At 45.0% G+C, this 15,529-nt stretch overlaps 1 protein-coding gene across 5 annotated transcripts in view; it reads left to right on the forward strand.

Annotated features, from left to right (window-relative positions):
• TENM3 (teneurin transmembrane protein 3) overlaps window positions 1-15,529 on the forward strand; it is a 2,294,790-nt gene that overhangs the window by 1,700,871 nt on the left and 578,390 nt on the right. For 4 of the 5 annotated variants that reach the window (XM_075930244.1, XM_075930245.1, XM_075930247.1 and 1 more), the window contains one exon: window positions 6,674-6,790. The exons of the other annotated variant lie outside the window; for it this stretch is intronic. The gene's annotated coding sequence lies outside the window, so the exon portion shown is untranslated. The remainder of the gene's footprint in view (window positions 1-6,673; window positions 6,791-15,529) is intronic. 5 annotated transcript variants of the gene reach the window in all.

Consider the following 15,529-nt stretch of genomic DNA (forward strand, 5'->3'; position numbering starts at 1 on the left):
CATAATACTATATATTTTTGTTAGCCTCTAAGGTGCCACAGGACTACTGGAATTTTTCTGGAGATCAGGTGAGTAAATAATTTGAGTGACTTGCTCAAAAATGGCCAGCCCCTTGATAATCCAACTAATAAGTTTTGATTTTTTTTTATAGACTCTGACTATGAATTGAAAATTTTCTGAAGTGCTTATGTTACTTGCAAGCCTGTCCTATTTTGCAAAACTGACTTAGGGACAGATTTTAAAAAAATACCTAGGTGACTAAACCAGGGTAAACTGATTTAAATCAAAGCGATTTAAATCCATTGAGTTAAATCACCTCCCCCCCCCCCAAAAAAAAAATCATTGATTTAAATCAATGAACAAAAAAGCTAAGACAAAAAAGCTAAGACTTTGAGTGCACTTAATTTTGGAGGAAGCCCCACTGAAGTAATTGACATGTTTGAGAAAACAAGTACAGAATAGGGCTCTCTTGGAAGAGCTGAGCTATGTTGAAGTAACATAGGGTATGTCTACACTACAAAGTTAGTTCGAACTAACTTTCATAGGCGCTACACTAGCACTCCGTTAGTTCGAATTTAATTCGAACTAACGGAGCGCTTAGTTCAAACTAGGTAATCCTCATTCCATGAGGATTCAGCTTAGTTTGAACTTACTAGTTCGAATTAAGGGCTGTGTAGCCCCTTAATTCGAACTAGTGGGAGGCTAGCCCTCCCCAGCTTTCCCTGGTGGCCACTCTGGCCAACACCAGGGAAACTCATCTGCCCCCCTCCCGGCCCTGGACCCCTTAAAGGGGCACGGGCTGGCTACCGTGCCCGTGCCAGGTGCAAGCCTGCCAGCACCCAGCCACCAGACCCTGCACCTGGCATGGATCGAGCCACCCACCCGATGCCCCCCAGCTCTCCCCCTCTTCCCGGGACCAGGCTGGCAGCTCCCGGGAGCTTGCCCGGGACCGCAAGAGGTGGGCACCCGCCTGGGTTAGTGCGGAGATCGTGGACCTTGTCCACGATCTCCGCACTAGGCACAGGAAAGTGGCTGTCTAGGGCAGGAGAACTGCCAGCCTGGCCACCCAGGAGCAGGTGTGCATGAAAATCAAGGGGGTCCACTGAGACCCCCGACCCTGAGCCCTGAGCTTACAATGGCCGTCCTGGGTCAGACCAAAGGTCCATCTAGCCCAGTAGCCTGTCTGCCAACAGCGGCCAAGCCTAGGGACCCTGGAGGGGATGGACCGAAGACAGTGACCAAGCCATTTGTCTCGTGCCATCCCTCTCCAGCCTTCTACAACCCTTGGGCAGGGACACCACTCCTACCCCCTGGCTAATACCACTCCATGGACCCAGCCTCCGTGACTTGATCTCACTTCCCTTTAAACTCTGTTCTAGTTGTAGCCTTCACAGCCTCCTGCATCAAGGAGTTCCACAGGTTGACTCTTTGCTTTGTGAAGAACAACTTTCTGTTACTAGTTTGAAACCAGCTACCCATTCCTTTCCTTTGGTGTCCTCTAGTCCTTCTTTATGGGAACGAATGAAGAACTTTTCTGTATGCACCCTCTCCACCCAACTCCTGCTTTTAGAGACCTCTATCCTGTCCCCCCTCCGTCTCCTCTTTTCTAAGCTGAAAAGTCCCAGTCTCTTTAGCCTCTCTTCATATGGGACCTGTTCCCAACCCCTGATCATTTTAGTTGCCCTCCCTTCTCCCAGCCTCTCTCTTCCCCTCTCCCATCTCCTTTTCCCAGTCTCCTCCAGTTTTGTTCAATAAAGACAGATTCCATTTTTGAACACAATTGTCCTTTATTTTGTACATCAAGAAAGGGGCTAGGGAAGGGTAAGTGGAAGGAGGTGAGGGAGGAATGGGGTATGAGCCCCTGATGGGGAGGACTGGGCTGGCTCTGCGGGCTTCTGGGGGTGGAAGCTCTCCTGCAGCCCCCCAATTGCCCCCTCTCCCCAGATGGCAGCCTGCGGCAAGTGCAGCTGGTCTGATGGCCGAGTGCTGTGATGTGCCCAGTGTGGGTAGTCCGGGCACTCCAAGCCAGGACTGCTTTGCAAGCGGGGCACCCCTGAGAACTGTCTGTCCGGGGTGGGGGTCGGAACCCTTTAAGCGCAGCCCAGGGCTAGCCTGAGACAGCATCTCCATGCTCTAAGTCCTCCTCTGATGCCCTGCCGGCACTGCTTCCGGCCATCCTTAAGCCTGGTTCAGGGTCCACTTAATGTGGACATGCTAGTTCGAATTAGCAAAATGCTAATTCGAACTAGTTTTTAGTTCTAGACGTGTTAGTTCGAATTAGCTTAGTTCGAATTAACTAATTCGAACTAAGTTAGTTCAAATTAGCGCTGTAGTGTAGACATACCCATAGGGACTAACCCATGTGGCATCACCGTTATGGTCTACGTCCATGATGCCCTAAAATAAGGGGTATTATGCAATCCAAAATGAAACTCTGTGGCAACTGGTAACTCTAAATTTCTCTCACTGCAGCTTCCTGTATTATATATTTGAGTGATAAAACTAATTAACTAATTAAAACAAGCCACAAGGACTAGGTAAGGTAAACTTTTTTTTTCTCCTAGGAAGATCCAACATAGCAAGCACCTTGGGAAATTTATTTGCCAAATCACACTTGTCCTGTAAGACAAGTCTTAAAAAATGATGTATTGCTGTGCGAATTATTTAAGTTTCTAACCAGTTGATCCGCTCAGCAATATCGGCATCTTCATATACGTCCTTTTCCCCTTACAACTAGGTCCTGCATCATCATCTTGCACTGCTTACACCTCACGTTTTCCTTTTTAACTAGGGAGCAAATTTATTCGAAGTATTCCCTGTTAGGTCCCCTCTGAATATAAGAACATAAAAATGGCCGTACTGGGTCAGACCAAAGGTCCATCTAGCCCAGAAATCTCTGCCAACAGTGGCTAGCACCAGGTGCCCCAGAGAGGGTGGACCGAAGATAATGATCAAGCGATTTGTCTCCTGCCATCCTTCTCCAGCCTCTGACAAACAGAGGCCAGGGACACCATTTCTATCCCCTTGCTAATAGCCTTTTATGGACCTAATCTCCATGAAATTATCTAGCTTCTCTTTAAACTGCTAGGCTACGTCTACACTGGCCCCTTTTCCGAAAGGGGCAAGTTAATTTCACAGGTCGTAATAGGGAAATCCGCGGGGGATTTAAATATCCCCCGCGGCATTTAAATAAAAACGTCCGCCGCTTTTTTCCAGCTTTTGGAAAAGCCGGAAAAGAGCGTCTACACTGGCCCCGATCCTCCGGAAAAAAGCCCTTTTCCGGAGGATCTCTTATTCCTACTTCGAAGTAGGAATAAGAGATCCTCCGGAAAAGGGCTTTTTTCCGGAGGATCGGGGCCAGTGTAGACGCTCTTTTCCGGCTTTTCCAAAAGCTGGAAAAAAGCGGCGGACGTTTTTATTTAAATGCCGCGGGGGATATTTAAATCCCCCGCGGATTTCCCTATTACGACCTGTGAAATTAACATGCCCCTTTCGGAAAGACGTAGCCTTATAGTCCTAGCCTTCACAGCCTAGGAAGCTGTGTGTAATGAATGTCTTCCTTTTTGTCTTTCAAGTGCACTCCACTGTTCCTTTCTATGCTGCCTCTGTCCTTTCCTATATATTGTGTTTCTGACTTGAAAACAATGTTTAACTAACTCGTCTACTGTGCTTGGTCAAAATCCACCACCACGTAAGCACAGGACACAAACAATCCTATCCAGCTTGTCTGTTTGCACACGTTACTTTTTAGTCTGATGAGAAACATGAATTGAAAGTCCAGAACTTTCAAGAAGCAAGAGCTAATAGGCTGAACAGATTAGAGCCATAATGCATTTTTGAGAGAATGTAAGTGTATGTGTAGCAGGTTTGTGATGAAATGTAATGTAACTGTTACATTTTCAATGAGAAATTAAGCGTATTACTGCTTTTAAAAATTAAATCTGGTTTAAATAAAAATCCAATTTATATATATTTTTAAAAATCATTGATTTTTTTTTTTTAATCTACTGTGAACTGAAGTCCCTTTTGAAAATAGGGCATAAGTGTCAAAGTCACTTAGGCAGTCTTGAAATTTTACTGTCATATGTAAATAAAATGTAACTTCAATGAAGAAATCCTACTCCACTGTGGTTTTTTGCTAACCTGATTAGACTCAGACATTTGCTTAAAATAAATACACAGCTCAATAAGTTCTTAAACATTTATAGCTGTGCTCTGTATTAAAACATAATGTTTTATGTTGATGTAATAAAATGTAATTAGGTACATGTCAAGTTTTGCTTTTGTTATAATTAGTTTAGCATATAATTATTACGTCCAATAGCTATCTGAAATTTACAAGCATTTTGATAATATTCCCAGTTAACCTTCCACCTCTGCTAGATTTATTCCATCAATAGCTATAATAAAATCTTATTAGTCAACTGTATTAAGAAATTGTGTAAATCGTTAAAGTGGTTGAAGCAACATTTTCATGGATTTTGGTCATGTATTGCATTAAATTGGCAGAGAAATATTTTACAGTGGACTTATTTTCCTTGCTTAATTAGAAAACAAATAATCAAGTAGTAATTTTATTTTTCTGAGAGAATCTATATTTATGTGACTCTTAACTTGTGTCACATGAAGGTATTTATTTTTGAACATCACAGTCTTATTGTAAAATTATTTATAATTTGTAAGGCCCTGGCTCTAATGAAAAACATGCAGGGAATTTGGAGTTACAGATTACATTTAGTTCTTTAGTACAGGGTACTAGCAAATAGAAGGACACATCATAATCTTGTTTTACACATGGGATGGGTGTAGAAGAGACCTGATATGTAATTTACACATTAATCTTATGATTTCTCATTAGAGAATGATGTACAGGCAGTCCCCGACTTACGCGGATCCGACTTATGTCGGATCCGCACTTACGAACAGAGTTTTCTCGCCCCGGAAGTCGGGGCGAGAAAGCCCCGTTCGTAAGCTGCTCCGGTGCCCCTGGTCTGCTGGAGACCGTCTCCAGCAGACCAGGGGCACCGGGCGGGTTCCCGCGCTTCTGAGGCTTTGCCAGAGCAAAGCCTCGGAAGCGCGGGAACCGCTGCTGCTGCCACTTGGGTGCCGGTGCCTGTGGTCTGCTGGGGACCGTCCCCAGCAGACCACAGGCACCGGGACCCAAGCGGCAGCAGCGGGCAGGTTCCCGCGCTTCTGAGGCTTTGCCAGAGCAAAGCCTCAGAAGCGCGGGAACCCCCGCTGCTGCCGCATGAGACCCGGTGCCTGTGGTCTGCTGGGGACGGTCCCCAGCAGACCACAGGCACCGGGTCTCATGCGGCAGCAGCGGGGGTTCCCGCGCTTCTGAGGCTTTGCTCTGGCAAAGCCTCAGAGGCGCGGGACCCCCCCGCGGCTGCGGCTTCAGTCAGGGTGCCTGTGGTCTGCTGGGGACCGTCCCCAGCAGACCACAGGTACCCAGACTGGAGCGGCAGCAGCGGCGGTTCCCCGCGCCTCTGAGGCTTTGCTCTGGCAAAGCCTCAGAGGCGCGGGACCCCCCCGTGGCTGCGGCTTCAGTCCGGGTGCCTGTGGTCTGCTGGGGGCCATCCCCAGCAGACCACAGGCACCCAGACTGAAGTCGCAGCCGTGGCGGGGTCCCTCGCCTCTGAGGCTTTGCCAGAGCAAAGCCTCAGAGGCGCGGCACCCCGCTGCTGCTGCGGCTCTGCTCCCCGTGTCCCTGGTCTGCTGGGGGGGGGCGCAGCTAGTGTGCCCCTCCCCTCCCCCGCAGACCAGGCTTTTGTTTTGGACTCTGGGGCAGAGCAGCTGGGGCGCTGCCGATTGGTCCTGCAGCGCCCGTGGGCACTACTGGACCAACCCGGCAGCACCCCAGCTGCTCTGCCCCAGGTCCTGATTCAGCCGCTGCTGGTCAGTTTCAGCAGCGGCTGAATCAGGACGTCTGGGGCAGAGCAGATAGGGTGCTGCTGGGTTGGTCCAGTAGCACCCCAGCTGCTCTGCCCCAGGCGTCCCCAAGTCAGCTTCTGCTGAAACTGACCAGCGCTGACTACAGGAAGCCCGAGGCAGAGTTGCTCTGCCCCCGGCTTCCTGGAATCAGCTGCTGATCAGTTTCAGCAGCAGCTGACTTGGGGACGCCTGGGGTTCTTAAGTTGATTCTCTATGTAAGTCAGAACTGGCGGTCAGTTTCAGCAGTGTCTGAATCTGGACGCCAGTTCCGACTTACATACAGATTCAACTTAAGAACAAACCTACAGTCCCTATCTTGTACGTAACCCGGGGACTGCCTGTAATCTGAAATATAAAAATGGCAAAGTACAAGTCATGGCATTTACTATGTAGTCTTCTATCTGGGTCTTATGACTATCTATGCGTGTGAGACACCATATCTTTGTGCTAGCCTAAGGTCCCCTCCATGTACCATCACAGTTTTGATCCTTGACAGTGCAGCTTAATAAGGATCACTCTGCCAAAAATGCTTTGGTCTATCTTTGTCTCTAAAGTTTGTTTTGGGAAGGGTCTTAGAGCCTGCAAAGGATACATGCATGCAAATATTTATAAAAGCTGTTGTGCTAGCTAGGAGAGAGCAAAAGTAGGAAAGTGTTATGTTTAATATCTTAAATAGCAGTAGTAAAAGTCACATTCAACATATTACTGACTTGAAACTTACCTTTTAATTCTTGTGCAGCTCCTGATGTCGAGACCCTCCAGCCTTTGTTCTGAGAGGGGGCTCAGTTTATACTCTGCTGGTGGTTTTGCAGCTCGTATGGAACTCTGCTGCATACTGGAGCTAGCCTATACTCTGGTAAGTACTATTTATGGCTAATTTGTTTTTTTAAAACAATATTGCATGATTTTGCATGATATTAAATACAATCACTTTAACAATGCAGTGTTGTTTTAAAAATATATATAAGAATTTTACCCCTTCCAATAAGGCTGGCTCAGATATGTAGCAGGGTTCTATGCTCAATGGGATGTTACCACTGGATACCGAAATGACATGTGCTGTGGGATTTGTTACATCTGAACTCCCTTTGTAACAGGGTTGGAGCTGAAGACTAAAAAAGGAGTGGAGGGGGAGATATATAAACCTTAGACTGAGGTGATCTCTGTTCCCAGAGTAACAGGGAGGGGCTGGTTTAAAACTAGTAGATGCAGTTGGGGCAATGGAATACAGGCAGTCCCCGACTTAGGTGGATCCGACTTATGTCGGATCCCTAGATACGAACGGGGTGAGGCAACTCCCGCACATGCACAGCAGCATTCCCGGGGCTCGCTCACCTGGGTCCTAGGATCCTCCTCCTCCTCGGGCCGGCTCCGACTGGGGTCCCGCAGAGCTGCCGGGCAGAGGAAAAGTGCCTCTCCACGCCCGCTGCCCCCCCCCACCCCCCTGCCAGCAACAGGCTGCCGAACAGCAGACAAAAGCAGCCTCTCTGCCCCTCCTCCCCTCTATACATGCCGGGCTCCCGGAGCACAGCAGCGTCCCTGGGGCTCGCTCACCTGGGTCCTAGAATCCACCTCCTCCTCCTCTTCGGCCGGCTCCTCCAGCCTGCCGGCTCCAACTGGCCTCTGCCTGCAGCAGCTGGCCACAGGGACAGGGATCCCGCAGAGCTGCCGGGCAGAGGAAAAGTGCCTCCCCACGCCCGCTGCCTCCCTCCCCCCCCGCGGCCTCGCATCCTGCACGCCTCCCCCCTCCCCCCCTGCCAGCAACAGGCTGCCCCCTCCCCTGAGCAACAGGCTGCCGAACAGCAGACAAAAGCAGCCTCTCCGCCCCTCCTCCCCCTATACATGCTGGGCTCCCTGGGCAAACAAAGACTCCACCAAAACAAACAAAGTGCTGGCCTCATTGTGTTAGCAAAAAAATGACCCTCCTCCTAGAACCCTGGGTGGTGTGTGGAAATAAAGCTATTAGCTCAAAGCATGGTGCAGAGCTGTTTGGTATTTGATGAGTTACTCCTTTAGTCCTGAGTTTGTCACAGGGACAGAAATAGATGTGAAATCTTCTGAACAGGGGAACAGACAGCAAAACAAACATTAGAGGGGAGTTAACCTTTCCCTATGCTATCCAAAACTAAAAAAAATGTTTGGCTAGAGTTTCCCCTACAATATGTACCAGTTCCGACTTACATACAAATTCAACTTAAGAACAAACCTACAGTCCCTATCTTGTACGTAACCCGGGGACTGCCTGTACTTGGGCTAATTACCCCCTGGTATTTAGCCCAAACCAGAAGAGACTGGCTATGAAAGAAGCTTTGCCTACTGTTGTAGGGGGCGCGTGTGTAGTGCTGAGGATGAAGGAAAGCGCCACTGAGAGTAGAAGGAAAGGAGACATGATTGAGTACTAGGAGGAGGAACTGGAGAGAAGGAAGGTGCTGGGGAAGTAGCTCAGGGATCTTGGAGCTGTCTTTTTATAGCAGGTTTCGGGGATGTACACAGGCAGCTACTATTATAGGACTCTGAATTGGAACCTGGAGTAGAGGGTGGGCCCAGGTCTTCCTTCACCTCCCACCCAACACCCACATCCCCATTTCCACCTCCCCATTTCGATTCGGGGAAAAGGACTGTAGAGTTTCTCAGTTTTATTGTATGCTGGCCAATGATGAAAAGAGCTCAGTGAACCTTAAACTCAAGCCCTAGGCATGGTGCCTAAAATTGTGGGCTGCTGTGAGCCTCTGAGGCAAGCAAATCTGCCAGGATGTGCAGGACCCACCAAGTTTTCATAGGAGTTGTCACACCTTGTAAATTAAAATAAGTTGCTATTTGTGTAATGCAGAGTGCATCATTCTAATACTGTTTTCATCCTTAAGCCCCAAACTGTTGTACCAATAAAAGCAAGCAGGATCTTATGAGGGGGATAAGGCAAAAAGCCACATTTATTATAAAGATAATAATACAAAAATAAAGAAAAGATAGAAGCAAACAACGTTGTTTAACTACTTAACCCTTATACATATAAACATTCATTCATCCATTCATTCAGGTTCTGTGTATTGTTATAGTTACCAGCCTGGAAGTTGCTTGTGACAGAATACTGGCCAGGTACTCTGTACACAAGTGATGGTAGTGGGGAGCGAAGTCCTGATTAGATGCGCATCTGAAGCTCCTGGTAGGCTGGCAGCAGAACCTTGGACTCTGACTCCATAGTCTTTTAGTCCAGTTCTTATAGGAATTTCTTCCTATGCCAGTCTATGGAAATTGCTGCATCATGCTGATGTCTCCAGGGTGGCTGCCAGGTGCTTGTCAGTGATCTCATCGGGTGGACCTCCAGTACTTGGTTTTCTCCACTTGACACCTTTTGGTTGCACTGGCACCTGATGCCTTCTTCAGCCCTTTTTTGCTGTATTCTCAGGCTGGCACCTCTCAGAACCATTCATTCATTGTCCAAGCACTCGCTCATACATTCATACAGTATTTTGTATAATAATAAAAGTTGTAGTTACAAAAGTTTCTGGGTGGTATTGCTTAAAACATTCTCTGAGTGCTGAATAAAGTTACAATGTTTTAAAGAGAACAGGCGTCAATTAAGTAACAATGCCCTTAGTCAATTACAGGGCTTGGCTCCCATAGCAGAGTTAGTGGTTTGACAATGCATTGTTACAATGTATCTCTGCATTGTCAATTTCAAGCAGCCCCTTGCACAAGCTTGAGCATGCCCTGGAGCACAGAGGGGGGGCTGTTTCTGGCTACATAGAATTATATTCTTAACAGTTCTAAGTTACATGACCTAATACATTATATTCTAAAGGTGCAATAATAATAATAAATCTAAACATTTAACAATCTTAACTAATAATAATAAGAAGAATTAATAAATCTAAACACTTTAAGTTGTGGGGAACAAATTATGGGGAGTCACTTCCATTTGGGGGAATCATTTTCAATACATTAATATGTTATCCCTACCTACTCCCAAACCATTGATAATATATTTTTAGTTTTACATAGACTCACGTGTTCAGGTTTTAAAATTTGAGAGATTTAATGGACAGACAATAACAATGAAATAATAAGCAAGTGAATCCATAATCAAGTGAAAAAGAAGAATGCGAATATTAGAAATGACTATTCAGTACTGATTTTAATAACCGTACTGCCAATAAAGCCCTGATAAATTTTTTTCACACTTTTTATTTTTTGGGGTCACAAGTAAGAGGTAAAATTTTCAAAAGCATCTATTGGGAGCGCATATCATGCTTAGGTGCCAATCCCCTTTTTTAGGTACATATATACTTTAGAAAATCTTCCCTGAAGTCCTGCTTGAAAATTACTGTTTGTTATAGTGCCTCAGAGTCCCAATCATGGATCCAGGACCACGTTGTGCTAGCATTGTACAAACAACAACAACAATAAAAGCTATCTCTGCCAGAGAAAGTTTATAATCTAAGTATTAAACAAAGGATAAGAGGTTGCATTCAGGCAGAATGAAGGGGACTGGAGTTCAAGGAAAGAGACAGTACTGGTCAGCATGATAGGCTCTGGTCTCAACATTCCAACATTGTAATCTTTTCCAAATTGTTTGTAAGCTTCATGCTCCCCCCCCCCCAAAAAAAAAAGTGTGGGTTTTTTTTAAAGGGGAATCGTCGGATAGTTTTATAGAGGTGTACTTTAGCTTCTTGTATTTATGGGAGAAAGCAGGGAGCGAGGGTTACTTTTTTACAAATGTTAATAAGCAAGTAATGGAGTAGTTAGGGTCTTTAGTCACTTCGATGCTTTGAAATATTTTCTCCATTGACTTCTATTGAGAATTTCAAGCAGCAAAAGTACAAAAAAAATCCCATCTCTCTCTAATTGTTCTGCTGAGGGTTATAGAAAAAGAAGGTCTCAAGGGGCTATGTTCCAGACCATACAGGACTTTCAGGTTTTATAATTGCGAGTGTTAACTGCATTGTAGATACCTTTGAGTATATGGTTTCACATATACTCAAAGGGACAATTAGAAAAGGGACAATTAGACTTTTGGCATGCAGGAAGGTGGTTTGAAATTCAGGAATCAGTAAAACTTTTGATACTGAAGAGAAGTGTGTAGGCTCTTTCCTTCCCATTTTTTGGTTAGGGTAGAACTGATTTCAAATTGATTGAACAAGTATATGATTAAGGGCCATCCGGTTGATATTGTGTACTTGAACTTTCAGAAACCCATTAAAATTCCATCACCAAATGCACGTAAGCAAATTAAACAATCTGCTAAGAGGGAGGGTCCTCTCCTAGACCTGTAATTGGCTAAATATGACAGAAAAGGTAAGAATAAATGGTTGGTTTTCAGAATGGAGATGGCTTCAAATGCAGCATTCTCCCAGGACTAATCAGTGAACAGCAGAGTTTGCCAAGGATCTGTACTGACTCTACTGCTATTCAATATATTTGTAAATTATCTGGAAAAGGAGGTGAACATTAAGGTGTCAAAATTTGTATGCAATATAAAATTACTTAAAATTGCTAAATACGTAGCAGACTGCAAGGAGTAACAATGAGATCTCACAAAAGTGGGTGTCTGGGTGACAATGTCAAATCAAATTCAGTATGAAGTATAAAGTAATGCACATTGGAAAACATAACCCCAATTATACATATAAAATTATGGGGTCCAATTAGCTGTTACCACTCAAGAGAAAGGTCTTTGTGGGTAGCTCTCTAAAAACATCTGCTCAATGTGCAATGGCAGTCAAAAAAGCTAATGTTAGGACCCTTCAGAAAGGGATAGATAATAAATCAGAAGATACTGTAATGCCGCTATGTAAATCCATGGTATGCCCCCACCTTGAATCTATCTACCTCCTCTCAAAAGGATACGTTTAGAATATAAAAACATGAGAGAAGGACAACAAAAGTTAATGGGGCCTGAAACAACTTCCACATGGGGCCGCTGAGTTTAGAAAAGAGTTGATGTAAAGGGGGGAAGAGAATCTGATAAAAGGTTATAAAATTATGAATGTGAGGATAATGATTAGGGAATTATCTATCCTCCTCATAAAACTAGTGGTCTCCATAGAAGGTTAATGCTATAGACTACATGCTTTTTCCTCCCTCCTGTCCCCGCCCCATCCCCCAGTAATTTCTTTAGCAGGCTGACGAGCAGCCTGACTCATTCCTGTCTTGCGACGGTTTCGGGAGCTACCTCTGCTGTGTGTCTGCATTTGAAGTGTATTGGGCTGTCTTCCAGACCAGCTCCTAGCTCATTTCCAGCTCACACTGGATCTGGGAGCTCAGACTCCCCCCTTCAGACGGTAACAGGCAACCAGTCCATGAGGGGAGCTGGTTTTTAAACTGGCTCTCCTTGTGGACCAGCTTCCATCTCGAACCCCATGCTGCTGCCTCTATTACAGAGGTAGCAGCACGGAGTGACAGGGCCCCTCGGGAATGAGGCCGGAGCGTACTGGCTGCTGGCCCTGCCAGTGGGGACTATAGTCAAGTAACAGATCAGAATTCATGAGGTTAATCGACTATTTAAATATCCGATATTTAACATCCCTACTCGAAATGAAATTAATAGGCAATCCATTTAAAACAAACACAAGGACAAACTTCATATCAGGCACAGTCCACCTGTGAAACTTGTTGCCATGAATTGTGTTGAAGGCCTGTCAAGGCTGTTCTCCACTCTGGCATGATGAATGCGGGAGTTGGGGCTCCTCAGGAGCACTCCAAAACCTTGCCTGTATAGGCTCTGGAACAGAAACTTCCCTCCAAAATCCTAATACCCAGATTTTGGGGAATCCGGTGCCACCATCAAGTGCTTTTGAACCCATGAACAGGGGTGGTCACTTGAAACTAACCTCAGGAGTACCTGAAGCTCTTTTTCCCCATAAGAGCTTGAAAAAGAAATGAGAAAAAACAAGCTGCAGTCTGTGGTAGTTAACCCCTCAGTCAGGCCTGCAGAAACAGACAGACCTCCCAGGTCACAAAAATCAACCAATACCGGTTAATTAGAAAAAAGAAACAATCATTTATTATCAAAATAAAACTACAGTTGGAAGCATAGTAAAGTGGCTGGATGGAAAGAGCCACCAATTGATATAGATACTCAGGGGAAGTCCCTGGGCTAAAAGCCTTAGTTACAAAATTAAAAAACACAATTAACAGCTCAGACATTATTTGCAAATCCCCAAACAAGGAAAACAATAAATCCTGATGAACTAGCTAAACTTTTCCTTACTTACATATTATAAGAAGTTTGTTATTGGAGAGAGAAGTGTCTCCCATCTCCCTCAGTACTTGGAAGAAACTGCTCTGCCTCTCAAATGGAGAGAGAGGAAAAAACCCTGTCTTCCAGTTTGAAATTCCTACCTGTATTGTTGGCTGACCACCTGATACATGGCTAGATACAGGCGACATTAATTAACCCCTTTGTCTCTGGGTGCTGATCAGCACTCCTGATTATGACAAGGCCAGAGTTAGAAAAAGAGAGTCAGATAAGTTAATGGAGGATAGGTCCATCAGTGGCCATTAACCATAGTGGTCAGGGAAGCAATCCCTTCATATGTCCCTGAACTTCTAACCACCAGAAGCTAAGACTGGAAGATGGGATGGATCAAGTGATAAGTATGCTGTTCTGTTCAATCCTCCTGAAGTATCTGGCAGTGGTTACTGCCAGAAGACAAGATAACGTGCTAGCTGAACCATTGGTCTGACTCAGTATGGATAACTACATTTTTTTTTTTAATCCAGATATGGAAAGCTAAGTTTTTCAAACTGCTTATTGAAAAATATATCTAACAGCCTTGCTTTTGACTTGTTTGAAATTCTATTTATTTAGACTGGGGTGGGACCCTGAGGTTAGATGCAGCCCCTGCTTGCCTGGATCCAGTGCCCAAGCACTGTGGGCTCTCCCTCATTATTGGGGAGCCCACATTGGCACTCCAGCCCCCTCTCTCCCCCTCCATCATCCCCACATGGGTCTGGAGCACACAAAATCTACTAGCCTGGCCCCCTGGTGTGCAAAGGGAATGTGGGGAGTGTCTTTCTCCTTAGTTGGGTGCCATGATATTGAGGGCTTGATTTTACATTTTTGCTTCTTGCCTGTGTATGGCTCCCAGCTGATTTTTTTTTTTCTGTGGGTCAGCAGCCCCCAAACCAGAAAAGGTTCCCCATTCCCGATTTAGACCTTGATTTAACCATATGCAGTCAAACGCATACCTTCTATAATGCAAGTTACTGAAATGACAGTAGGGATGCAAAGGACCCAAAGTATTGAGATGCTATACAGCAAAAGCTTCTCCAAATATTAGTCATTTTGTTTTTCTTTTAAAATGGAGTTGAGCTGAGCCATTTTTTAATCTCTTCAGGTTGGCATGATAGATACTCCTATAAAATAGGTTTTTAAAGGGGTTTTTATTAATTTTTCAGTGTTTTACCAAATTAAATGACTGTCACAGTTGGAAATAAACAGTTTTAGAGGCTCAAAATTGAGAATGACTAATTAGAGATATATCCACTTTCAAACTGATTCCATGGCTGCTGAGCCATTGAGACTACACAGACCATTTAGGCTATGTACTCAGAGTTTACTCTGAAATTCAGAGATGATACAATGAACAGTCACCGAAGACTGCTGTCCTTTTTAGATTGTCACCACTGTGATTAAAAAAGCAAAGGAGCGGAGTCTCAGTGCCCAGCTCAGCTGACTTGGGTTTGCCTGGTCTTAAGCTGCAGGTCTCTTGAGTGTCTCAGAGCCCGGGCGTCAGCCTGAGCCCATCTACATCTACACTGCAACTTTTTAGATCAAGGGCCGGAAAAACATAGCCCATGGGCTATGCTGCAGGATGTAAGTCCCTCTCTTTTTGGAGGGGAAAAACCTTGAGATGGGAGGGGCAGAGCAGGACTGAGGAACCTTTAATATTAGAAAGCTCATGCAGGAGAAGTAGGGGGGACAACAGGGAACAAGATAAGGAAAGGCAAAAGAAAGTTGCGAGGAAAAACAGTCGGGTACTTGGTGCATTCTGTTAACATTTTGTCACAGCCAGGCATTGCACCAGGGTGGATGCAAAGTAAGAAAGAGATCAAGTGACCCACCTGGGGAAGATGTGAAGAAAATAGGAGAGGAAAGCAAAAGAGATTAGAGAGTCCAGCAGCAATCGAGAAAGAAATGAAGTAAATTCAATGGAAAGAAAGTGAAATGAGGAGATACATGAATGAAGTGGGTAGAAAATAAGTGGGAAGAGAAGTAAACAACCGAAAGGATGAAACAGAGCAAATGGTATGCAGTCAATACAATCACCAAAAGGCGCATGGTCTTGGATTGATAAGGAAAGGAAGTAAACATAGAAGTAAAGCAAGAAAATGGAACTTAACAGTTAGTATTTTATTTCTTTATTCATGTTCACATGTTTTTTGTAGTTTTCCCTGGGGAAGGGAGAGGGAAAAGACTAGCATGTGTGGTGGGTATGTGGTGTGCTGCTGGTCTATCCATTTCCTTCCTGAATTTGAGCTCTGAGTTAATAATGATTATATAGTAGTTCCTTTCTACATGCCCCAGCAATAGTTATGCAGCTTTTATACATTCCTGAGACAGATTGACATTTGTATCTCTAAAATTCTAAGG

Source organism: Pelodiscus sinensis, chromosome 5 (genome assembly GCF_049634645.1).
Source record: "Pelodiscus sinensis isolate JC-2024 chromosome 5, ASM4963464v1, whole genome shotgun sequence".
Taxonomy (NCBI): domain Eukaryota; kingdom Metazoa; phylum Chordata; order Testudines; family Trionychidae; genus Pelodiscus; species Pelodiscus sinensis.